The sequence below is a fragment of the Rhinolophus sinicus genome, linkage group LG01 (assembly GCF_036562045.2).
Source record: "Rhinolophus sinicus isolate RSC01 linkage group LG01, ASM3656204v1, whole genome shotgun sequence".
NCBI classification, from domain to species: Eukaryota; Metazoa; Chordata; class Mammalia; order Chiroptera; family Rhinolophidae; genus Rhinolophus; species Rhinolophus sinicus.
The window spans coordinates 22133742-22159202 of NC_133751.1; the positions used below are offsets into that span (position 1 = coordinate 22133742).

General features: G+C 35.2%; 1 long non-coding RNA gene across 1 annotated transcript in view; it reads left to right on the plus strand.

Moving 5' to 3' along the window:
- Nucleotides 1-25461, plus strand: part of LOC141570216 (uncharacterized) — a 251642-nt gene that overhangs the window by 163333 nt on the left and 62848 nt on the right. Inside the window, exon 5 of the long non-coding RNA XR_012494225.1 lies at nt 24432-24475. This is a non-coding gene — a long non-coding RNA (uncharacterized LOC141570216). The remainder of the gene's footprint in view (nt 1-24431; nt 24476-25461) is intronic.

Genomic DNA, 25461 nt, shown 5'->3' on the forward strand with positions numbered 1-25461 from the left:
ACCTTTATTAGGAATATATTTTTGATTCTGAAAGCACAGAAATGTGCCCCTTATTTCTGTTTATATATTATATACTTATATTTTATTGTATGTAAATTTATGTACCTATGTTTGTGTAGAAATCTAATTTTTATTTAATTTTGATATCACTTTTCTGTATCTATGTATACTTTGATTCAACTATTACTTCTATAAAATTTTGTTTTATCCACATTCTAATTTTTACCCACAACATAATTTTTGAATCTCTATTTAGATATATGAGAATTTCCATTTCTTAACAAATACTGAAATTTCCACTTACCTGTTCTTTATTTGTGTTTACTTTTTAATTTGAAAATTATTACATGTATACTTCTATATATAATTTTTTGATCTCATAAAAGGAATCTCTTAATCTCCATTTGTCCTATAAATCAGCAAGCTTCACTCTCTCATTATATTCAAATATCTGCTTAAAGAGGCCTTTAGATAACACTATCAAAAACAACATATTCACAACTCCAGGTCACACTCTTTTTTTCCCCCTTTATATATTTATTAAAAAATCTAGGTAACATATAATATTATATTAGTTTCAGGGATACACCATAGTTATTCAACATTTATATACCTGAAGATGTGATCACCATGTTAAGTCCAGCAACCATCTGGCACTGTACCATGTTATCACAATATTATTGACTATATTCTTTATGTTGTACATTACATCCCCATGACTTATTTGTTTGATATGTAGAAATTTGAACCTCTTATTCCTCTTCACCTTTTTCCCCTCCTTTTCAAATTTTTCAATTACAGTTAACATTCGATTTTATTTTATATTAATTTCACGTGTACAGCATAGTGGTTAGACACTTATATAATTTAAGAAGTTATCCCCCAACTAGTCTAGTACCCACCTGGCACTATACATGCTTATTACCATATTATTGACTATGTTCCCTATGCTTTACTTTACATCCCCATGACTACTTTGTAACTACCAATTTGTACTTCTTAATCCCTTCACCGTTTCACCCTGCCCTCCAACCTCTCCTATCTGTTACCCCAACAAATCTAGTACCTATCTGACACCACACATAGTTATTACAATATTATTGCCTATATTTCTTATGCTATACCCTACATCCCCATGACTACTTTGTAACAATCAAGTTGTACTTCTTAATCTCTTTCCTTTTTTACCCTCACATCCCAACGTCCCCCCTGCCATGTGGTAACCATCAAAATGTTTTCTGTATCTATGAGTTTGTTTCTCTTTTGTTTGTTTATTTTGTTCTTTCGATTCCACATATAAGCAAAATCACATAGCATCTCTTTTTCTCTGTCTTACACTCCACTCAGCACAATACCCTCCAGGTTCATCCATGCTGTGACAGATGGCAAGGACACATTCCCTTCCATGGCTGAGCAATATTCCATTGTATATAAGTACCATGTTCTTTTTATCCATTCACCCATTGACAGACACCCAGGCTGACTCCACTTCTTGGCCATTGTAAACAATGCTGCAATACACATGTTCCTTTGAAGTGGCCTTTTGGGTTTCTTCAGATAAATACCCAGAAGTGGGATTACTGGGTCCTTCTTTGTCTCTTGTTATAGTCTTTGTTTTAAAGTCTATTTTGGCTGATATAAGTATTGTTACCCTAGCTTTTTTGTTTCCATTTTCATGAAATAACTTTTCCCCATCCCTTTACTGTCATTTTCTGTGTGCCTTTTGATCTGAAGTGAGTCTCTTGTAGACAGCATATGAATGGGTTTTGTTTTCTTATTCATTCAGCCACCCTATGTTTTTGATTGGGGCATTTAATCCATTTACATTGAAAGTAATTGTTGGTAGATAGGTAGCTATTGCCATTTTATTATTCATATTTTTGATCTTTTTGTTTCATCTTAAAGAAGTCCCTCTAGCATTCCTTGTTATATGGGTTTGATGGTGATGAACTACTTTAGCTTTTTCTTGTCTGGGAAGCTCTTTATCTCTCCTTCAGTTTTAGACTATAGCTTTGTTGGATAGAGTAGTGCTGGTTGTAGATCCTTACTTTTCATTACTTTGAATATTTCCTGCCAATCCCTTGTGACTTGCAAAGTTTCTGTCGAGAAATCAGCTGACAATTTTATGAGAGCTCCCTTATAAGTTACTAGTTGCCTTTCTCTTGCTGCTTGTAGGATCCCCTCTTTGCCTTTAACCTTTGCCATTTTAATTATAATGTGTCTTGGTGTGGACCTGTTTGGATTCATCTTGTTTGGGACTCTTTGCACTTCCTGGACTTGTATGTCTATTTCCTTCACCAGGTTAGGGAAGTTTTCAGTCATTATTTCTTCAAATAGGTTCTCAATCCCTTGCTTTCTGTGTTCTCCTTCTGGTAAATCTATAATGTGAATGTTATTATGTTTGATGTCATCCCAGAGGTCTCTTAAACTATTGGTTTTTTGTTTGTTTTTTATTCTTTTTGCTGTTCCAATTGGATGTTTTCTGTTACCTTGTCTTCCAAATTGCTGATTTGATCCTCTGCTTCATCTAGTATGCTGGTGATTTCTTCTAGTGCATTCTTCATTTCAGTTATTGATTCTTCACTTCTGACTGGTTCTTTTTTATGGTTTCTATGTCCTTTTTCATGCTTGCTATCTCTTTGTTGAAGTTCTCACGAAGTTTTTTGAACATCCTTATAATCACTGTTTTGAACTCTGTATCTGGTAGGTTGCTTGCCTCCATTTTGTTTAGTTCTTTTTCTGGAGTTTTCTGCTGTTCTTTCATTTGGGATCTATTTCTTTGTTTCCTCATTTGGCTGTCTCTCTGTTTGTTTCCATGTAATAGGTAGATCTGCTATGTCTCCCAGTCTTGGCCGGTGGCCTTCTGTTGTAGGTGCCTTGTGGGGCCCAGTGGCACAGTCTCTTTGGTCACCTGCACTGGGTGTTCCAGGAGAGTCCCTTGTGTGGGTTTTGTTTTATTTGAAGCTTGATTTGTATTGGCATGACAGTAGGTGGGATTGACACTCAAGCTAACTGGCTGTGGGGTTTGGTCACATCCACAGGCTTTTGTGCTGCTATGCAGAGTGCCTACCCTGCAGAGTGGGATTCATCCCAGTGGGCTCTGTGCCTGTTGAGACCATGCTTCATGTGTGCCATTTTAGAGGCTAATTGAGTGGTGCTCTGCTGTGGTCTGAAGCAAACTCCAAATGTGTTGGTTCTGGGGCTTCTTGCTATGGGCTCCAATGCAGGCCCTAGTTACCCACTCAGTGCCTGTGACTGGCTGGGGACTATCCACAGGTGATCGCTGCCTATGCTAAACCTGGAGGCACGTGGGAGAGTCACACTGTGAACTGAAAGTGGCTGCTACCAATGTTGGGCCTGGGGTAGCTCTGCAAAAAGCCGGGACACCCTGAGGCTTGAAGCCACATGCCAGTTCCTGTAAGGCTGAACCACTGATAGAGCCTTGGGATGGAATATGAGAATTGGGTGAAGTAGAGGCTCAGGGAGTCACCAGAGTGGGACAAGTTGTGTTCACCCAGTTAATGAAGATTCTGGTTTGGTGCCAGTGCTGAGCCTAGACCTACTCAGCAATAGTCTCAGTGTACACCAAGACCAGTTGTCTCCTGCCTGGGGCCCATGAGACCCCCAAGAATTGTTGAAAAAAGAGTGCAATGCGGGTGGGGCTGGCTGCTCACTGAGAAAGTGACTCCAGTGTTGGGCAAGTTGGGTGAGGTGGGGTCCAAGGGAGTCATGAGGGTGAAGGGAGTGGAGCTCACCAGACCAATTCAGATTCAGATTTGGCCATGGGCATGACAGGAAGGTTCAACTCAGAAAAGACGGTGCCCGCCTGCCGGCTGCACAGGAAAAGAACCCCAGACAGGGAATATGGCGACTGTCCCTCTAGTCCTCACTCTGAATCCACACAACACAGTCTCTCCCTAAATGTCTCTGATACCCCTTGAGTACTGTCCCTCTGCCAGAGACCAAGGTGGGTGCCTCTGAGCAAGTGAGTCTGTGTGTGGGCCCTTTAAGAGGATGTCTGTGTTTTCCACAGCCTTTCATCCCACCTGGATGGTCAGAATCCCCACTGTTTTACACAACCAGATATTGTGGGAGCTTCTCTTCCTGGCACCAGTACTCCTGGCTGGGAGCCTGGTAGCCTGGTGTGGGGCTGGGGTCCCTTGCTCCTCTGGGGGGAACCTCCATGGTTGAGATATCCCTTCTGGTTCTCAACTGTCACACAGAGGTTTGGGACCACCTGATTTGCATCTCTGTCCCTCCTACAAGTCTGGACATGGGTTTTTCTTTATATCCCTAGTTACTGAACTTCTATTTAGCTAGACTTTAAATGGTTCTTCAGGTTCATTGTTCTATAATTTAGTTATAATTTGAATGTATTCATGGGAGGAGACAAGCACAGAAGTTATCTACTACACCATTTTGGATCCTGCTTTTTCCTGCTCATACTGTTGATTCTTGGATTTTGCATTATTTTTCTTCCCTGATATATTGAATTGTTTTGAATTTGTTTATTCTCTTTCTACCCACTATACTGTAAAGCTCATAAAATGGTTTTGTTTCTATTTTTTCCTATGCATGCATAAATTAGAACAATGTGGAGCACCTGTTGGTGCTTCACAAATATTGTTGAAATATTGAGTTCTCCAAGAAAAGTATCATTTTCCTCTTTATTTAAATCTTGATTTCAAAACAGAACTCAATTTACAAATCAGACTATGTGCTGTCTTCCACCCTCTCACTTTTTTCTTCTCATTTGAATTTAGATTTATTCCTTTTGCCCAATCTTCCCTCCATTCTGGTTTTACAAGGGACAGCTAGCTTTGTTTGCTTTTCTGAAAACATCTCCTGGCTCTTTTTCATGGAAATCCTCCTTAATGAATTTTTTTTTCTTTATACTTATTTCCTTCACCAAGACTATTTGTAAAATATACACATTGAGAGTTGAGAATATAAGATAAATACAATGGATTTCCTTACAAAAATATTTAGTTTCTCACATCCTAATTTTGGTATAGTTTCTTTAATATTTTGTTGGATCTACAAGGCTTCAATTAAGATAAAATATATAAAAACAAGTTTTTTAAATGCTCATGTATGTAAATTATCTTATGATTTGAATAAATGTTAATTTTTTTACAATCATTGACCTGGAAGATAATAAGGGGATATAAAAACATTATTAGATATTGTATGATGTCATTAACTGTTATTTATTTATTTTTATAACAAAAGTAGAGACTCTTAAAGAGCATGAAATGCTACAAGAAGGATAAGATGTTGGTGTTGGGAAAAAATAATTAAATTTGTTATTGTAGCAATTTCATGAGATATAACTGATGCAGTATGACTCCAGAAAATCCCATTCCCTATTTTTTTCTCCTCTGGAATAATGGACAGCTACTTCCCCTCAAAACAAGAGGAAATAATACTGTGACATCTGGTTGCTTTCCTTTTGTTTCTTTCAAATAAAAGATTATGTATTTCAGTCCAAAGATTTCTTAAAATGCTGTATTTACCAGTAAGCTTTTGTGTGCCTAGCATATTTTAAATTAACATTAAAAGAAAACAATAATGATGAGCATCATAATTATTCAGTAATAGTCCAAACAGCTGCCTGACTTTCTTTTTTGTTTTTGGTTGGAATTTGTTTTCATATTTTGAGAGAAAGTGTGGAAAACAACCTTTCGATTGAAGTTGGGTGTATTTTATGAAGTAAGAATATAAATTATATTACCTGGAAGTTTAGGAAACAGTTTTTCACTCACTTTCCTCAGAGGAGTCTAGAGGAATAATTAAAGGTTATGGTAATGATATCAACACATTTTTTTTTTCTAAGAGTAGAAATACACTACTTGCCAGCAGCCTATTTTTGTTGATAGTAACAAGTTTAAGGTGATAGTAGTTTTACTGTTATGTGCATAGACATCTTGCTGTTTTTTCTATTAATTTCTTTACCTGGAAGTCTATGTAATAAGTGATCATTTGAAAGTGATCATTTGAAACAGGTAAATATTGATTTTATATACACTCATAACACTTTATGCATACCCATATCTTAGCACCTTTTTTGTTGAATTCCATTGATCTATTTATGGGTTTCTTTTTCAATAGGCCACATACTCTTTCTTAGAGAGCATGTTTTATGGTCACATAGCTTTTCACACCAAGCACCAAAACAGTATCTATATTATGGAGTTACTAGTATGTTCACTGAAACGAGGCTTACATTTCCTCCCAGGTACTTAACTAATAAATATATGTACTGGGAGTTAATGTAAGCCTCGTCCAACATGCTGTTCCCCCCGCCCCCAGAAATTGAACCAACATTTAACTTTCCCCAAGGTGTTTGCAGACAGAGCCAACTGTTTATATCTCTGTGATGATGTTTCTGAAATAATCTAGATATTTTCTATCCAAAGTACTCTGAATGTAAAATAAGCAAATAACCTGGGAATTAATTTTCTCTTTATTTGCATGATGCAGTATTAGAAAGAGCACTGGGCTGGGAGTTACAAAAATGTATTTTCTACTTTTGCTTCTGCTAATCTGTTGTGTAGTTGTGTGAAATCAGGAAATTTCTTGAGGCTCGGTCCTTATAATCTGGAAAGTGAGAAGGATGGTTAATGTTGTCTCTATGGTCCTGTTCAATTTCAACATCTCAGATTCAAATTTCATTTATCAGTTATCTGCCATGAACTGATGCACTTGAACTCTCACCACTTCATTGCAATAGATTAGAATTCATGTCCCAACTACGTCTCTTTGGTAAAATAACCTTATTATGACCTTAGAAACCACTGTCTTCTACAGATAACATTAATAATAATAAATAATAATAATATAATTACCTAAATCTGTTCCTCATTTTGTTCCTATAAATCATACTTAGTTGGCTTTGTAAAATTAAACAGAGTAATTTTACTTATGATTGTATGCAGAGTCTCAAAAACACCCAGTATTAATGATATTAAGAGCTACTATTTATTGAGTGCCTAACTGGTAAGGACTGTGAGGTAACTTTTATATTTTTATCTTCAAAATAACCAGTTTGAGGTAATTATTAGCATTCCTATTGTTCCAACTACATAGTTAGATACACAGGCTGAGAGAAGTACAACACATCATCTACGTTTCCAAGGTTGTACATCCAAAAAATGTTGAAGCAGGGATCAAATCTAGCTTTTGTTTTTCTTTTCTCAAATTAAAAAGAAAAAAAAATTCAGGCTTAAATCTAAAAACATGTGTGCAAGATGGGCAGCTGGAAGCCTGGAGAGTAGTATATTTACTAAAGCATTACATAAATCACAACTGAAAAGGAGTCATTCAAGTTTGAAAATATGAAAATTTGAAGACCTCCAAAAATTGAATTTTGACAAGTTAAGAACAAATGTTTTTTCCAACCTTTATTGTCATTATTATTACATAAACCAAAAGATTGTCATATATGCTACTTACATTTTCACCTTTAATTTTGTGATTCTTTAGAGATAATTGTGTTTGTGATTTCATGTGCCAAACCCCTTTCTGTAGGTATTTATTTTGTAGTCTATCATTCCTGAAAGATACTTGAGGTAGCCTCAATGAGCTCTATAAAAATAGTTTTATGTCTATATAAATATATATAGAAACATAAAATTTTTTAAATGATAAAAAGATCAAAGTTCAGTTTTCATTGTTTTATGCCTTTTTCTCCAATCATCTTTTAAGCCATAATTCAATAAATAATTCAACTAGGAATCCACATGTCATATTTCAAATGGATATTTTGTTTATATATTATGGCTTATTTTCATCCCAAAATGAGTGACTGACCCAAATTATTCTGGAAACTTCCTAAGAAGCTTGAAAAGTGCTCATGCTTAATTTTGATATAACAATTCATTAACAGTACTGAGTACCAGCACGCTAATATTTTCATGACTCCACACAAATTGAAGTATGGGGAGAGACGGCAGGTGTTTCAGAGAGACAAGAATGTTTAATTTAAAAATTTTAAATGGATTTTAGATATTAAAGTTGAGGAAAAGGGAAAATGCAAGGATGAATATTAGTTTTCTCATCAGTGTAGGTGGATGCATGGTGTCATTTCAGAGATGAAAGATATGGAAGAGGACCAGATTTAGAGCAAGGAAGAGAAATCATGAATATAAAATATTTCTATGTTTCTCGTTGCATTTTATTTTTGCCCCAATTTTCTTATTCTGATTAAATATACATAACATAAAATTTACTATCTTAACCATTTTTAGGTACCCAGTTCAGTGGTATTAAATATATTCATAATGTTGTACAATCATTACCACCGAATTCATATCTGTAACTCTTTTCATCTTATAAAACTAAAACTTTGTATCCATTAAACAATAACTCTCCATTTCTCCCTCCCTGAGGCAGACATTTGAGCAGCATATTTTAAAGTCACACAGTTATTAAGTGGTGGAGCTGGCATCTAACGCCAGGAAATAGTACTATATTGAACAAAAAAAAAGAGGAAATGTGCATAAAGGTATAAAATATGAACCCATTTGTGTCAAAAGCATGTGTGGTATAGATACAAACACATGTTTATGTTAGTAACTATAACCTATATGTGAAATATAAACATTTTAAATATACATGTGTGTATGTATATACATATATACAGAGGGTGCCAAAAAATGTATACACATTTTAAGAAAGGAAAAAACTATCAAAATTACACTGATGGTACCACTTTGAGCACCTCTTGCAATTGCAGAAGTCAAGCGTGACTTGTATTCATCTTTTTTTATAGGTATATATTGAGTATTACAATTTTAATACAGTTTTTTCCTTTCTTAAAATGTATACATTTTTTTTTTGGACCCCTCTGTATTTGGCATACCAGTTTGTAACAGTAATTAACTATTACAGACTAGGACTGAGGATGCTAAAATAAGGGTCTTGTTTATTTTTTTTTTGTTTGTTTGTTTGTTTTTCATCTTTGAACTTTTTATAATTTATTTTATCTTTGTAAAGAGTCAGTCAAAACAGAATTATTCAACTCCCCAAATTTAGGTTGTATCTGTCACTTGGTTGCGGGTGCAACCTCCCTCACTCAGTTAATCCAGGGCAAAGATATATTTCAGATATTGAAAGACATTTTTATGCCAGATCCCCAAAGTTTTATATTTTGATACTAACCTTTCTCTTTTTCTTTTATCTGACATTCTTATTTCAAATCTGAGTTTTCTACCCACAAGGATTTTATTTATTTATGAGCTCCTGTATTTGCTGCATGACTCACTGTCACTAGTTTTCATTTTTCCATCTGAGCTAATCTGTACATGAATATAGGTCATGTGGATTTAACTTCTTTAGCAGTGAAGAAATCAATTGCAATGCTGTCATAATGCCTTTTTCTCTGTGGAATTTGTATATATTTTGAATGACTGCACCTGCCCACAGTGGGGGTGAGAGGGTGTCTTTGCAGGGGCTTTGGGGTTATTACTCAAGACTCTGCAGGAGGAGAAGGGCTAAGGGGAGTTGTCAAAGGAACAGAAACATCTGTTATGTTTCTGTGGTTGGGGGCTGGCAGAGAGTGTGCAATCCATTTACAAACTGAAATGCCCATATAACCAGAAATCTCCAAGTTTAGTACTTATTGATCTGACCTTGCTGATACCTCATTATTACAGGTCCCCATCTTTAAAAATTATGTGCATTTGGTGTCTATGATCTCACTTTCTCCTCCCTCTTTTTTCTGTAACTTAAGTTATTTCCTAGCCTCTGTGTTTCACACTAAGCCCATTAATTTGCCTGTACAGAAAGGTCATGATCTATTACCCTATCTCAGAAAAGGAAATGGCAAGGCAAAATAGAGCTGGAAGTAGAGGAGAAGGAGAATATGAGGGTGAATGACTTTGAAGGCAGAGAAATATCCAAAACCTTTTAATTTAACTTAATATATGTTGTTGGGGTTTCAAGGGTTGTAACAATAATTAATCACTTATTGCAAGGAAGGAATGTAAATTGTTGGTGCAGGAATTGATTTTGGTAATTATCTAGTCTATTTACGTTATGTTATAAGTGAGAAAAGAGGCATAGAAATATTAACCAAATGTCTTATAACCTTACAATCCTGTAAAGGAGTTTTGTAATCTGGAGCATACATGAAATTGGATTAAGAGCTGGTTTAGGAGCTGATAAGGTCACTTTCAGATTGACCTGTGGTGTCTGAGATACATAGTCCATTCAGGCAGAAAGAGTCCAGTGTCCTGGAGGATCCATGGGGCAGAAAAATCCATCTAAATTCATCCTCAGGCCATAGGTTTGTCTGTTTTTCCACACTCTTTCTGGAAATTTCTGGTTGACAATGACACAGCCTCCTCTTCCCAGATTTAGTTCTAATGTTAAAGAAAGTGTGCTATTCCACACCAAATCTTTCCAACTCTGCAATGGAAAGTACCTTTTTATATTGGGGGTTCCATCTTTGGGAATGGGGCAGATTGGGAGGGGTGGAGAGAGAGAGAGAGAGAGAGAGAGAGAGAGAGAGAGAGAGAGAGACCCTGTATTGGTTCATGGACAATTTAATCTGAGAATGTTTCTTTTAAAAAAGATACATGAAAATCATCCAAAAGGCTTTTCAAACTACACAAATTTGCTCATGGATAAGCTCTGCTCTCTTCAGGCAACGTTTCTTAACCCAGGCTATATATTAGACTTATTGAACAAGTTCTAAAATAATATCTATGGCCAGTCCCCATCCCAGATAAATTAAATTCTCTAGGGATGAGATCTAGACATCAGTATTTAATATCAAAGAAACTCTTATGTGCAGCCAGAGTTGAGAATTTGAGATCCTTTTCCTGAAGGAACATGTGTCTAATCCTTCCCCTGCATTCCCCATGGAAAATCCCAGCAATTTTGAACCATCATTACTAATTGAAGAAAGTTGAGGCAGAAAAATCTGAAAGCCATCACTTTCACTGTTCTTTAAGGATGGGGCAAGAGCCTTACTTAGAGCTAACACATGACTAGGAGGATCAGGAGATGGAATTAAAAATATAATTTACCTCATTTTCACTATTATTGCAAAAGCAATATTAATGTATAATTATTTCTCCTACATTTATCAGCTATAGAATAAGTATTTTCCCATTTTATTTTACTACTAGATTCATTTTTGTGATAAAGTGGTATCTTTACAAGTAAGTGATAATTTAATTTCTTGAAACTAATATCACCATTGAAATGAACTAATATAAATTTTAAAATAGCAATGAATTTAAAGCAGAAGCATAGAAGCTATGTTATTTTTAAATTTATAGAAAATGGGACATCCACACAGTTCAAATTTATAAAGTCTCATATGAAAATAAGATTATTTAAAACTTATTTCTTCATATTATGTTGAAAGATCTCATAATGTAGAGAAACAACTTGGTAAAAATAGGTGCTAATAGCTGTAGAGTAGTTTGCTTATGTGAGTTTTTCCTTATTTTAAATGATTTCTAAAAACCTAAAATAGGCAAATATATTTCTGAAATTTAAAGATAGAAGATCATCATGAAATAAAAATTATTATTCTGGATGTTATTTTTTTGTTTTAATTATTATTTTAAAAGAAGGATGTGGACTTCTCTCTCTTAGGTGATCCCATCTATACCAGTGGTTCAAAATTGGGGGCAATTTTGTGCTATCCCCAGGAAACATTTGGCAATGTCTGGAGAGAGTGTTTTGATTGTCACACCTGCGGGAAGGGCGGTGCTACTGACATTTAGTAGGCAGAAGCCAGATGTGCTGCTAAATATCCTACAAAATGGGCAGCCTCTCCCAAGAAACAATGATCTGTCCCAAAGTGTCTACAGTGCTCAGGCTAATTGTTTTAAACTGACTTGTTAGAAGCTTCATATTCTTTTTAAGGCCAACCAATTATTGTTATTTTAATCATTAATGTAATTCAGTAACTATTTATAAATGTCAGAAAGTATCAAACTGAGTCTCTAAAATAATATCTATATTTTGTTATAAACCAAAACAGAAATATGCCAAATATGCTCTAGAATGTCCACATCTGTGTGTTACTGTCATAAGTCACTTATATAATCCGTCTTCACTGGTCCAAAAGAGCAGGTGCACATACTGTATGATCGTTACTGGGACTGGGCTTGTTCAGTAGGCATCCCAACACCCTTTTAGCATATGAACCAAAAATAAACAGCATACTACATTTCCTAGATGTGATTTATACTCCTATGGTTCTAGATATGATTACATATATAAATCACATCTGGAACTATATGTACATATTTGTTATGTAGTTCTAGATGTGATTATATATAGTTCTGTCTGTAAAATTCTCTGTATATACGTGTGTGTGTGTGTGTAGTTCTAGATGTTTTTCATAGTCTTTTAATAAGATGAACTTACACAAAATTTTTATTTTGAAGTAAGTCACATGGCTAGGTAAGTCAGACTATCAGAAGCCCATTTTATTGGTGCAGATATTAGCAGATGCAGTATCATCCTGGAGCTGGCAGAGGTAGCAATCTTCCTGATTTCACATGCAGCTTCCTGCTTTTAATAGCTTCTGTATTGTGTCAGGGACTGCAGCTCCCCTGATGGCCCAGTTCTGCAATGTAGCTTCTTGAGTGATTCCTGGAAACTCAGTCAAGAATTGGGTCTTCAGCCTTCTTAATGATCCCGTATAGCATTTAAATCCCTTCTGGTTAAGCTGTGTACAGTAGATGCTTTTCTCTGTAGCCAAACACTGACTGATACAGATATAACAAAAAGACAGGGTGGGGCAATAAAACACCTCACTTTATGTGTCTACAAAGTACCAATATTTGACTCTTCAACCTTGTAACGCCATTCTCAAGACCTGAAATGCCTGTGTGAACAACATGACACATTATTGTTATTTATATCATCTCATAAATAAATTACAAACACAGGTTACTACTTTCTTCTCTCTTTCCATTCACCTCTGGTTTTGCTTTTCAAAAAATCTGCTGAGAAAACATCTGGTGTCACCTCACATCCAAGAGAAGTGAAATTCTTTCACTGGCTCAAGAAGAGTTCGCGGAGAATATAAAATCCCATTTATTATACTGTGAGAGAATGTAATGCAAATAAAGAAACCTTTTTTTTTTTGTATTGAGTATTAAATTGTGTTGATATATAGTAGTGATAGTTATGCTTTGGAAAAAAGATTCTAGAATGCTATTCTCTCTTCATAATTCTGAGAAAAAAGGGGAATAATAATCTAGCATGTTTATCCACATAAACTTTCCCTTGCTTTTATTAAATTGAATATTATAATTATTCCAAATTTATTTTTTTTAGTTTTCAAATTTTAAACAATTTGTCCTTCCTTTTTTCTATCTTTATTCTCTCCTTCCTTCACAATCATTTTGTTCTTTTTTTTTTTTAGCTTTGGGATCCTTTCTTATCCTGCATCCCTCTTTTGTTTTATTAACCAACACATATTTGTTGAGCACCCATTGCCTGCTGAGCACTGTGCTAGGTTCTGGGAACAGAGCAGTAACTTTCCACTTTTCCGTACCTCTCCGTGTTGTAGGTATGGGAAATAAGAGAAAAGTAAGCACAAAAATAAATGTGAAACTGTATATTGTGCTTATTTGTAATGAGTTTATTTGTAATGAGTGGAGTTGAAGATGGATAGGGGAATTCTTCAGTGTCAGAATCAATAGGACTGGGAGATGGATTAGATGTAATGGAGTGAGTACTATGGGTTGAATTGTGTCCCCCGCAAAAGAGACATGTTGAAGTCCTAACTCCCAGTACCTCCAAATGTGACCTAATTCAGAAACAGTGTTTTCTCAGATGTAACCCAGTTAAGATGAGATCATTAGGGTGGGCCCTTAGTGCACATGGCTGGTGTCCTTAGAATAGGGAAATTTGGGCAGAGACACAAACACACAGGGGAGAAGACCATGTGACATGGAGCCAGCGATTGGAATTATCCTGGCACAGGCCAGGGAACACCCACGATGTCAGCAAACACCGAAGCAACATGAGACAAGGAAGGATTCTCTTCCTTGTCTCCAACCCTGTTGACACCAGGATTTTAGACTTCCAATTAAGGGTCTGTCAGGAGTCTCTGAGTGGTCGCTGTACCTGAATGAATTTCTATGAGTAACTCAGTAAGTTGGTCTCATTCCAAAATTATTTCTTTAGGAATTTCTTATTTCTTTCCTTTAGTATTTGTTATATATTTTATATTTATTATTTACTACACTCTACTTTCATTCCAGTTACTTGCAAATTGTTTACTAATTTAATCTTTTCTTGTCCTTTGTTCTGATCTATGTTTTTTGTTTATTACATTAAAAGAATTACTTTTCTCTTGTTTTTGATTTTTATTTTTCCTGTTTAGAACAAATTCAAACCATCCCTCCTGCCTACTAAAACATTGATGTGTTTCTTTATTCTATGAAAGACTACAGTATTCACTCAATAAATTTATCTCATCTATTTTGTCATTTGTCTACACCTATCACTTTATTTTTTTCACTCCCATAGCACTTTGTCAACATATTTTAACTATTAAAATAACATGTCTTATGATATCAGTTGTGCTACCTGAAAACAACCGTGGAATGTTTATAAAGAAATCCTCTAAAGAACTCATGTGGTTAAAATTTGAGGTCTGACATTTAAGTTTGCAAACTCATCCTAGAAAATGTGCTACAGACCTCATTGCTGAATGTCACTATGGTCACCTTTGAAGTACTCCCTTTGGGAAGCTATGCACCAACACCAGCGCCTAGTCCACACTTCAAAGCAATTTTGGAACTCTTTTTCTGGAATGGCCATCAGAGTTGTTATCGTATTTCCCTTGATGTCCTGAATGTCATCAAAATGTCTTCCTTTCAGTATTTCCTTTATCTTTTGGTAAAGAAAGAAGTCATTGGGGGCCAGATCACGTGAATAGGGAGGGTGTTCCAATACAGTTATTTGTTTACTGGCTAAAAACTCCCTCACAGACAGTGCCATGTGAGCTGGTGCTTTGTCGTGATGCAAGAGCCATGAATTGTTGGCGAAAAGTTCAGGTCGTCTAACTTTTTCACACTTCCTTTTCAGCACTTCCAAATAGTAAACTTGGTTAACTATTTGTCCAGTTGGTATAAATTAATAATTAATAATCCCTCATATCAAAAAAGGTTAGTATCATTGTTGCAACAAGTTCGTGAACTTAATTGTCAGACCTTCTTTCTAAACAGAAAGGATGGACCTGTTAATTAGCTTGACTGTGGTAATCATTTCACAATGTGTACATATTTCAAAACATTACTTTGTACTACACCATAAATATATACAACTTTTATTTGTTATTTATACTTTACATAAAGATAGAAAAAAAGAAATAGTCATTTTGAAATTTTACTAATTTGGCAATTGCAATCTTTCTTAAATGGAAGTATGTTCTTACTTTTTTAAAAAATAATTCATTGGGGTGACAACGGTTAGTAAAGTTACATAGATTTCAGGTGTACAATTCTGTAATACATCATCTATATATCACATTGTGTGTTCACCACCCAGAGTCAGTTCTCCTATGTTCTTACTTTTAAATAGTAATAAATTGCTTGTTTGAGAAGATCTACTTCTTTTACCTATGAAATCATTCTCAACTACGAAGCATTAAATGAGTACTCGGTCTACCAAAAAATGTGAAATTCAAATTTTGTGCACTTTCCAATACACCCATTAAAAATATTTACTGGAATTTTTGCCTATCAATTTATCATTTAATTAGAAGTTTGTGTTTATGATATGCTATATGGTCAGGTACTCACGTCCATTCTACTAAAGACAACCATTAGCAAGTATCAGCATAAGGTCAACACATGAAAATCCTGGTTTGCTATCTCTCTGAAGAACCCATGTCTGCTTGAGGAGGAATGGTGACTAGGACTAACAAAAATATTTAAAACATTTATTATTATTTCTTTTTAACCAGTGGTTTTCATACCTGGAAATTTTGTTAAAAGGTGCAATTGCCTACCAAACAAGTACTGTAAGAGAATATTCTCCTTTTAAAAAGTTAAAATATTATTATAAAAATGAATTCCCTCTTGACCATTACCTCCAAGCTTGATTTCCTTTTCCTTGTTTCACATTTCCACCTGATATAACCACCTTCATGAGTTTGGAATGTAAACTCCCCATACTTTTTCTTGGTGGTTACATGCATATTTTACCTATAGAGTACTATGGGGATATTGTTTTCATTCTGAAAAATAAAAGTCTTAATGTAATAGATCTAACAAGTTTTAATCTGTATTCCACAATATAAATGTTTCATCGTCTTCTAAATTGGATTTTCAGGGTGTTTTTTTTTTTCCCTTCAATTTATTGCTGTTATAAACAATCATGAAATAAACCTCCTTGTATAGGTCTCCTGGTACAAATATGCAAGTTTTCCTCCAGAGCGTAAAAATGAATTAAATATGAGGTATTATAGAGTTTTGGTTTGGTGGTGTCTGGTTAATTTTAAGGGATAGTATCAAGTAGTTCCCAACGTATCTCTGCCAATTTATTTTCTCATCAGCAATATATGAGGCCTATTTTCCCTACACATTCCTTTAAGGCTTGATGTTAGCAAACTTCAGAAAGGGCTTGTTAATTTAGTTTACATAGTCCTGATTATCACGTCCTATTAGCATATTTTCATGAGCAGAATACTTGTGCTTTTTTGTGACTTCCATGTTAATACACTTCGTTTTTTTTGTGTTTGGTCTTTTGCCGTGTTCATACTGATTTGCAGGACGTTTTAAGATCTGTGTAGTTTGGAGTGTGATCTCTGGACCTGTGCTGCTCCACTAATTGTTTATTTCTGGTCCACAAACAGGTATGTAGAGAAATTGAAAGTCAGTGGGCTGAGTAATTTTATGGCTATTCTATCTTAAGGAAAAAAAAAACACAGTTTATAGGTCCTTTTAAATTTTTTTTTCTTGGCAGTTAATTTTTATTGTATTTTATGACTATGTTAGTCTGTCAAGGATTTAAAATAGGAAAAAAATAGCTCTCCATCACAGAGGGTTTGAGAAGTACTGCTTTTGATATTTTATTATCATAACCATTGCAAGTATTCTCCCTATGTTTTTGCTTATTATTTAGCTTTATTAGTGGCATATTAGTGGAATCCATGCTATTAATTTTGGTATAATCAATATATCAATACTTGTATTTATAAATTTTGTCTATATGTACGTAGGCTATACTCAAGAAAGCATTATCCTATATTTTCTTATAAAACTATAATATTATGTTTTATATTTTTCTTAAATTCATCTAAATTTATTTTTGTAAAGAGCCTGAGGTGTGATTAACTTATCTGTCTAAATATTTTGCTAATTTTCCTTTCTTCACTGATTTGAAAAACCACATTTTTTAAATACTTAATTATATGTATGGGTTTCTTTCTTTCTTTTTTTTTTTAAATTAAAGTTTATTGGGGTGACAATTGTTATTAAAGTTACATAGATTTCAGGTGTACAATTCTGTAATACACTATTTATATCTCATATTGTGTGTTCCCCATCCAGAGTCAGTTCTCTTTCCATCACCATATATTAGACCTGTTTACCCTCTTGTAGAGCCTCCTTCCCACTTACCCTCTGGAAATCCCTAAACTATCGTCTATGTCTATGAGGTTTTGTTCCTTCATTTGTTTGTCTTGTTCTTTTGTTGTTTTCAGTTTTATAAGCCACATATCAGTGAAATCACATAGTTCTCTACTTTTTCTGTCTGACTTCTTTCACTTAGCATTATAATCTCAAGATCCATCCATGTTGTCGCAAATGGTACTATTTCATCTTTTCCTATCGCTGAATACTATTCCATTGTGTATATATACCACAACTTCTTTATCCATTCATCTGTCGGAGGACATTTTGGTTGTTTCCATGTCTTGACCACCGTAAATAAAGCTGCAATGAACATTGGAGCACACGTGTCTTTATCTCTAACTGTTTTCAGATTTTTGGGGTAGATACCCAGGAGAAGGATTGCTGGGTCATACGGTAATTCTATTCGTAATGTTTTGAGGAACCTCCACACTGCCTTCCATAGCAGCTACATCAATCTGCATTTCCCCCAACAGTGTATGAGGGTTCCTTTTTCTCACAGCCTCTCCAACACTTGTTACTATTTGTCTTGTTGATGATAGCCATTCTAACTGGGGTGAGGTGATATCTCATTGTGGTTTTTATTTGCATTTCTCTGATGATTAGTGATGTTGAACATTTTTTCATATGTTTATTTGCCATTTGTATGTTCTCTTTGGAGAAATGTCTCTTCAGATCCTCTGCCCAGTCTGCAATTGGGTTGTTTGTTTTTTTGTTGTGGAGATGTATGAGTTCCTTGTATATTTTGGATATTAGCCGCTCATCTGAAGTGCTGTTTGCAAAAGCTTCTACCATTCAGTTGGTTGCCTCTTTATTTTGTCGATGGTTTCTATGGCTGTGCAGAAGCTTTTAAGTTTGGTATAGTCCCATTCATTTAATTTAGCTTTTACTTCCCTTGCCTTTGGAGTCAAATTCATAAAACACTCTTTGAACCCAAGGTCCATACGTTTAGTACCTATGTTTTTTTCTATGCAGTTTATTGTTTCAGGTCTTATGCTTAGGTCTTTGATCCATTTTGAACTAATTTTGGTACATGATGACAGATAGCAGTCCAGGTTCATTTTTTTGCACGTGGCTTTCCAATTATCCCAGCACCATTTATTGAAGGGGCTGTCTTTTCTCCATTGTATGTTTTTTGCTTCTTTGTCAAAAATTATCTGTCCATATTTATGTGGGTTTATTTCTGGTTTCTCAATTCTATTCCATTGGCCTGCGTGTCTGTTTTTCTGCCAATACCATGCTCTTTTGATTATTGTTGCCCTGTAGTACAAGCTAAAGTCGGGGAATCTGATACCTCCAGCATTGTTATTTTTTCTTAGGATTGCTTTGGCTATTAGGGGTCTTTTGTTGTTCCATACAAATCTGATGATATTTTGTTCTATTTCTTTAAAACATGACATTGGGATTTTGATGGGGATTGCATTAAATCTGTATATTGCTTTGGGTAATACGGCCATTTTAACTATGTTGATTCTTCCAATCCATGAGCACAGAATGTCTTTCCATTTCTTTGTGTCTTCTTCAATTTCTTTCAAAAATGTCTTATAGTTTTTAGCATATAGGTCTTTCACATCCTTGGTTAAGTTTATTCCTAGGTATTTTATTCTTTTTGCTGCAATTGCAAAAGGAATTGCTTTTGTATTTCTTTTTCTGAGATTTCATTGTTAGTATATAGGAATGCAATGGACGTTTGTACGTTGATTTTGTAGCCAGCAACTTTACTGTATTCGTTGATTGCTTCTAATAGCTTTTTTGTGGAGTCTTTAGGGTTTTCTATATATAGCATCATGTCGTCTGCAAAGAGTGATAATTTAACTTCTTCATTCCCAATTTGGATGCCTTTTATTTCTTTCTCTCACCTGATTGCTCTGGCAAGGAATTCCAACACTATGTTGAAAAGCAGAGGTGATAGGGGACAGCCCTGTCGTGTTCCTGAATGTAGAGCAAAGGGCTTCAGTTTTTCTCCATTAATTATGAGATTAGCTGAGGACTTGTCATATATGGCCTTTATTATGTTAAGTTATTTTCCTTCTATACCTATTTTATTAAGTGTTTTAATCATAAATGGATGTGGTATCTTGTCAAATGCTTTTTCTGCGTCAATTGATATAGTCATATGATTTTTGTCCTTTATTTTGTTTCTGTGATGTATCACATTGATGGATTTGCGGATGTTGAACCATCCTTGTACCCCAGGGATGAACTCCACTTGGTCATGATGAATAATCTTTTTAATGCATTGTTGTATTCGATTTGCTAGAATTTTGTTTAGGATTTTTGCGTCTGTATTCATCAGAGATATTGGTCTGTAGTTTTCATTTTTGTGTTGTCCTTACCAGGTTCTGGTATCAGGGTAATGTTGGCCTCATAAAATTATTTAGGGAGTACTGTCTCTTCTTCAATTTTTTGGAAGAGTTTGAGCAGGATTGGTATTAGATCCTCTTTGAAGGTTTGGTAGAATTCACTAGTGAAGCCATCTGGTCCCGGACTTTTGCTTTTGGGAAGGTTTTGGATGACTGATTCAATTTCATTACTGGTGATCGGTCTGTTTAGATTTTCCAGTTCTTCATGGTTCAGCCTTGGAAGGCTATATGTTTCTAAGAACTTGTCCATTTCTTCTAGGTTATTGAATTTGGTGGCATATAGTCCTTCATAGTATTCTTGGATGATCCTTTGTATTTCTGTGGTGTCCGTGATAACTTCCCCTTTTTCATTTCTGATTTTGTTAATTAGTGTCTTCTCTCTTTTTATCTTAGTGAGTCTAGCCAAGGGTTTGTCAATTTTGTTAATCTTTTCAAAGAACCAGCTCTTTGTCACATTAATTTTTTCTATTGTCTTTTTGTTCTCTATTTCATTTAGTTCTGCTCTGATTTTTGTTATTTCCTTTCTTCTGCTGACCTTGGGTTTCACTTGTTCTTCTTTTCTAGTTCTTTAAGGTGTAACATGAGGTATATTTATTTGGGATTTTCTTGTTTCTTGAGATAGGCCTGTAATGATATAAATTTCCCTCTTAAAACTGCTTTCGCTGCATCCCAAAAATTTTGGTAGGATGTATTTTCATTGTCATTTGTTTCTATGTATCTTTTGATCTCTCCTCTAATTTCTTCTTTGACCCAGTCGTTCTTTAAAAGTATGTTGTTTAATCTCCATGTATTTGTGTTTTTCCTGCTTTCTTTTTGCAGTTGATATCCAATTTCAAAGCCTTGTGATCAGAGAATATGCTTGGTATGATTTCAATCTTCTTAAATTTGCTGAGGCTGATTTTATGTCCCAATATATGGTCTATCCTTGAGAATGTTCCATGTACACTAGAAAAGAATGTATAGTCTGATGTTTTAGGATGAAGTGCTCTATATATGTCAATTATGTCCATTTCATCTAATGTGTCATTTAGGGCTGCTATTCTGTTATTTATTTTCTGTTTGGATGATCTATCCATAGCTGTCAATGATGTATTTAAGTCCCCTAGTATAATTGTGTTTTGGTCAATTTCTCCCTTTAGTTCTGTTAGTAGTTGCTTGGTATATTTGGTGCTCCCTGATTGGGGGCATAAATATTGATGACTGTTATGTCTTCTTGTTGTATAGTCCCTTTACCATTATGAAATGTCCATCTTTGTCTCTTGTTATCTTTTTCACCCTGAAGTCTGTTTCATCTGATATCATTATGGCTACACCTGATTTTCTCTGGGTACCATTTGCTTGGAGTGTCAATTTCCACCCTTTCACTTTGAGTCTATGCTTGTCCTTGTAGCTGAGATGTGTCTCTTGGAGACAGCATATGGTTGGGTTTAGTTTTTGATCCAATCTGCTACTCTGTGCCTTTTTATTGGTGAGTTCAGTCCATTTACATTTAGGGTGATTATTGATATGTGAGGATTTCCTGTCATTCTATCTTTAGTTTTCTGGTAAGGCTGTGTCTCCATTGTTTCTTTGCCTTTTTGTTGTTGTCTATTATTTCTGTGTGGTGGTATTCTATGATGTTTCCCTCTGTTTCTTCTTTTATTACAGTATATATTTCAGTTCTGGATTTTTTTGAGTGGTTACCCTTAAGTTTATGTAAAAGAAAGTTTGATATTTAGAGTATTCCATTTTCTTCAGCACGCTTACTTTCTCCATTCCCATATTCCGGTTCAGGCCTTTACTCTCCCCCTTTTTATGTTTTGGTTGCCACAAATTGTCCCTGTTGATGGTGGTCGAATAGCCTCCTTTAGTATTTCTTGTAGTGCAGGTCGTGTATTAGAAAATTCCCTCAGCTTCTGTATGTCTGGAAAGGTCTTTATTCCTCCTTCATATCTAAAGGATATCTTTGCTGGATATATTATTCTTGGCTCATAATTTCTCTCTTTCAGTAGTTTGAATATTTGGTTCCACTCCCTCCTGGCTTGTAGAGTTTCTGCTGAAAAATCTGATGATAATCTAATGGGCTTTCCTTTGTAGGTTACCGTCTTCTTTTCCCTGCCTGCCTTGAGGATTCTTTCTTTGTCGTTGATTTTACACAGCTTCAATACAATGTGCCTTGGTGAAGGCCTGTTGGGATTGAGGTAATTAGGTGTTCTATTTGCTTCTTGGATTCGAGGATCGAGTTCTGTCCACAAGTTTAGGAAGTTCTCATCAACAATTTATTTGAATATATTCTCTGTTCCCTTTCTCTTTCTTCTCCTTCTGTTATGCCCATTATTCTTATATTGCTCTTTCTGATGGAGTCAGAAAGTTCTTGTAGAGTTCTTTCATTTCTTTTAAGTCTCAAGTCTCTTTCTTCTTCCATCTGTGTAATTTCCAGGTTTTTATCTTCGATGTCACTGATTCTTTCCTCCATCTGGTCAACTCTACTACCTAAGCTGGTTATTTCATTCTTAATTTCTTCTATTGAGTTCTTAATCTCCAGAAATTCTATTTGGTTCTTTTTTAAAATTTCAATCTCTTTCGTAAAATGCTCATGTTGTTCTTTGATTATGTTTCTGAGTTCATTAAACTGCCTTTCTGTATTTTCTTGCATCTCATTGAGTTTTTTCAGAACTGCAATCTTGAATTCTTTGTCATTTAAGTCATATATTTCCATGTCTTTAAGTTCCTTTTCTGGAGACTTTTCACTTTCTTTCTGAGCTGTCTTGTTGCCTTGGTTATTCATGGCAATTACTGATTTATTATTTCTCTTCCTAGACATCTACAGGAGTGGCTTCTGCAATAGGTTGATAGGAAGAGAAGATTCTTTTGTTTTCCAGTACTTGTTGGTAGAATGTTTTATTTTCTCTCTGACTGCAGCCTTTTTTTTCTCTCTCACACGGTAATACTATGTTTTCTCTGCACTATTCCAGCTTCTCACACAATAGGGGATTCCCTGGGAGATGGTTTCTCCCCTGTTAATAATTCACCTGGGTCACTGGGCGCAGTGTCCGTGTGGGTATGTAGAGAGCTTTTGAAGTTCCAAAGCTCTTCCTGCACCAGATTCAGAGCCCTTGTGTTTCAGCAGTTCTGTTTACTCCTGCAGGGATCCGCTCAGATAGGTGGGGCCAGGGGTGGGGTGAGTTGTGAGAGGTGGCCCAGAGCAATGGCAGCGACCACCACCAAAGCGGGTCCTGCTTCCTCAGCTCCCTCCCCTTTGCCGGAACTAGTTGGGCTGTGAATCCGTGTCTGCGGTCCACAGTTCTCAGAACAGCAAATATTCTGCTCTTTTGATCTGACACTGCTACTGTTCTGCTTCTAGCACCGGGCAGATGGGGCCAGGGCGAGCTCTGGGAGGGTAGGGAGAGGGTGGATAGTCTCAGTGCCTAAGGCTTCCTTTCTCTTCTCGGCAGTGAGGGCTCAAACCACCGTTTTCAGCCTTCTTCCCTCAGTCTTTTCTCAGAGGTCTCTGCCGTGAGCATTGGGTTCAGCTGAGTTATATGCTGCCCCCTCAGCCTTGTGGGCCATAAGTGGAGCCCTGGCAGTCCGAGTTCTTCCCTCTCCCGCAGCTGCAGTAGTTTCCGGAAGCAGCGAGCTCGGAGCACTGAGCTAGGTCTGTGTCCTTTGCTCGCACGGCTCTGTCTCCACACTTCTCCCTTCCCCCCTCCCCCGCTCGTGCGATTCGCCCACCTTTAGGTGAATTCAGTAGCGGGCCTCTTCGTCTTGCCTGTCTGCTGTGCAGGGAGTCCTTTTTGGAGTTATTGTTGTTCGATTAGTTGTAAATTACAGGGGAGCTTTACAGAGGCTCACCTCAGGCTGCCATTTTGATGATGTCTTCGAAATATACCTCTTTTTATTCTTAATATTTTGTTTAAAGTTTCTCTTATTTTTCTGGATCAGTCTTATATAATATTTTTGTTATTATTCAAAATCTTTTCATATAATCAAACTTTACTTTGTTGGTCATCTTTGAATTTTATAAATTTCAGCATATATTCTTATTTTGTATTCTGAGAATTTACCCTAAGTTTTTTTCTGCTATTATAAATTGAATACTTTACTCATTTTTCTTATATGGTATATTGCTAAAAAATCTTTACATTTTTTGTTATTACTGTGGAAGTGATTGTTCTGTCTTATATTGGCAAGATTTAGGAAAGCCACCAATATTTATAAATTATACTTTAATACTCCTATATTGCTAAATTCACTTATTGGTTCTAGCTATTATAAACTAATATATGTGAGAGATAACTATTATCCCTCACATATATTAATAATATTTTTATATTTTTGTTTTAAATATCATTTCTTTTCTTATTACATTGGCTAAGTCCTTTAGTATAGGGTAGTAATAGTTATAGCAGAAATTATTATTCTGTTTCTGACTAATAAGAAAGTGTGTAATGTTTTTCATTAACTGTTTCAGGTGTGATATACATCTTGGACTTCCAATGAATATGTACTACCAGAGTAAGTGTTTTATTATTGTCTTAGTTTGCTAGATTTTATTTATTTATTTTGGCTTTTTTCACTTGTAAGATTATTGAATTTTATCTTTTATTGCTTTAATAGTGAATATAACATAAGCATGAAATAACTTTGTTAATTTTTACTTTTTGAGCCTTCCTTTGTGACTGTATGTAGTCATATTTTTGTAAATATTGTTATGTGTGTTTCAGTTGAATGTGTATTGTTTACTTCTTATGTTATTCAAATCCTCCCCTGTTTTATGATTGTAAAAATATAAATTTCTTCTTTTTATTAGGTTCAAAAAGTTTCACAATTGTTCAATCTTTTTTATGTGTGGATCATTTCTTTTTCAGCATGAGATATCCCACTTTGTAATTTCTAATGATCTGAACCTTAAATTTCAGTTTTCTAACATTAATGATGCTACATTATTATTATGTAGGCAAACCTCAACTCAGTAAATCAATTCTATGAGAGGCATTGCCAGTGTAGTACTCAGATCTCAGAAAGCTTAAGTCTTGGCGATGGATTGTACATAACGGCATGTAAGAAAGAAATAAAAATATGGAAAAGAGTTGGATTACTAAAACATAAATTGCCATTACAGGGATAATTGAAAGTGGGGGCTGGTTTAGTTTTGTTGATATTAAAATTATGGAGAAGATATTTATTTCTACTAGGCCTTTCAAATGGAGTTTTAGAATTCAAGTTCATTCAGAAAAAAACTCATAATTTCTTGAATTATTTTCAAGAATTCATAAATTATCCATGAATTAAACAATCCATTTTTTCTCCTCCACCTTTATTTCTCCAGTATTTAAACAAAGTATCTGTGCTATAATGGACCATGTTAACTTGAAGTGGGAGGGAGGCAGCTTTTCAATTTATACGTAGCCTTACTAGTACTACTTTTCTTCATAATATACCCCTGTTTTACTTGGTTTAAGCAACACAAGAAAAAGGGAAGTTTACTAAAAGTTTTTCAT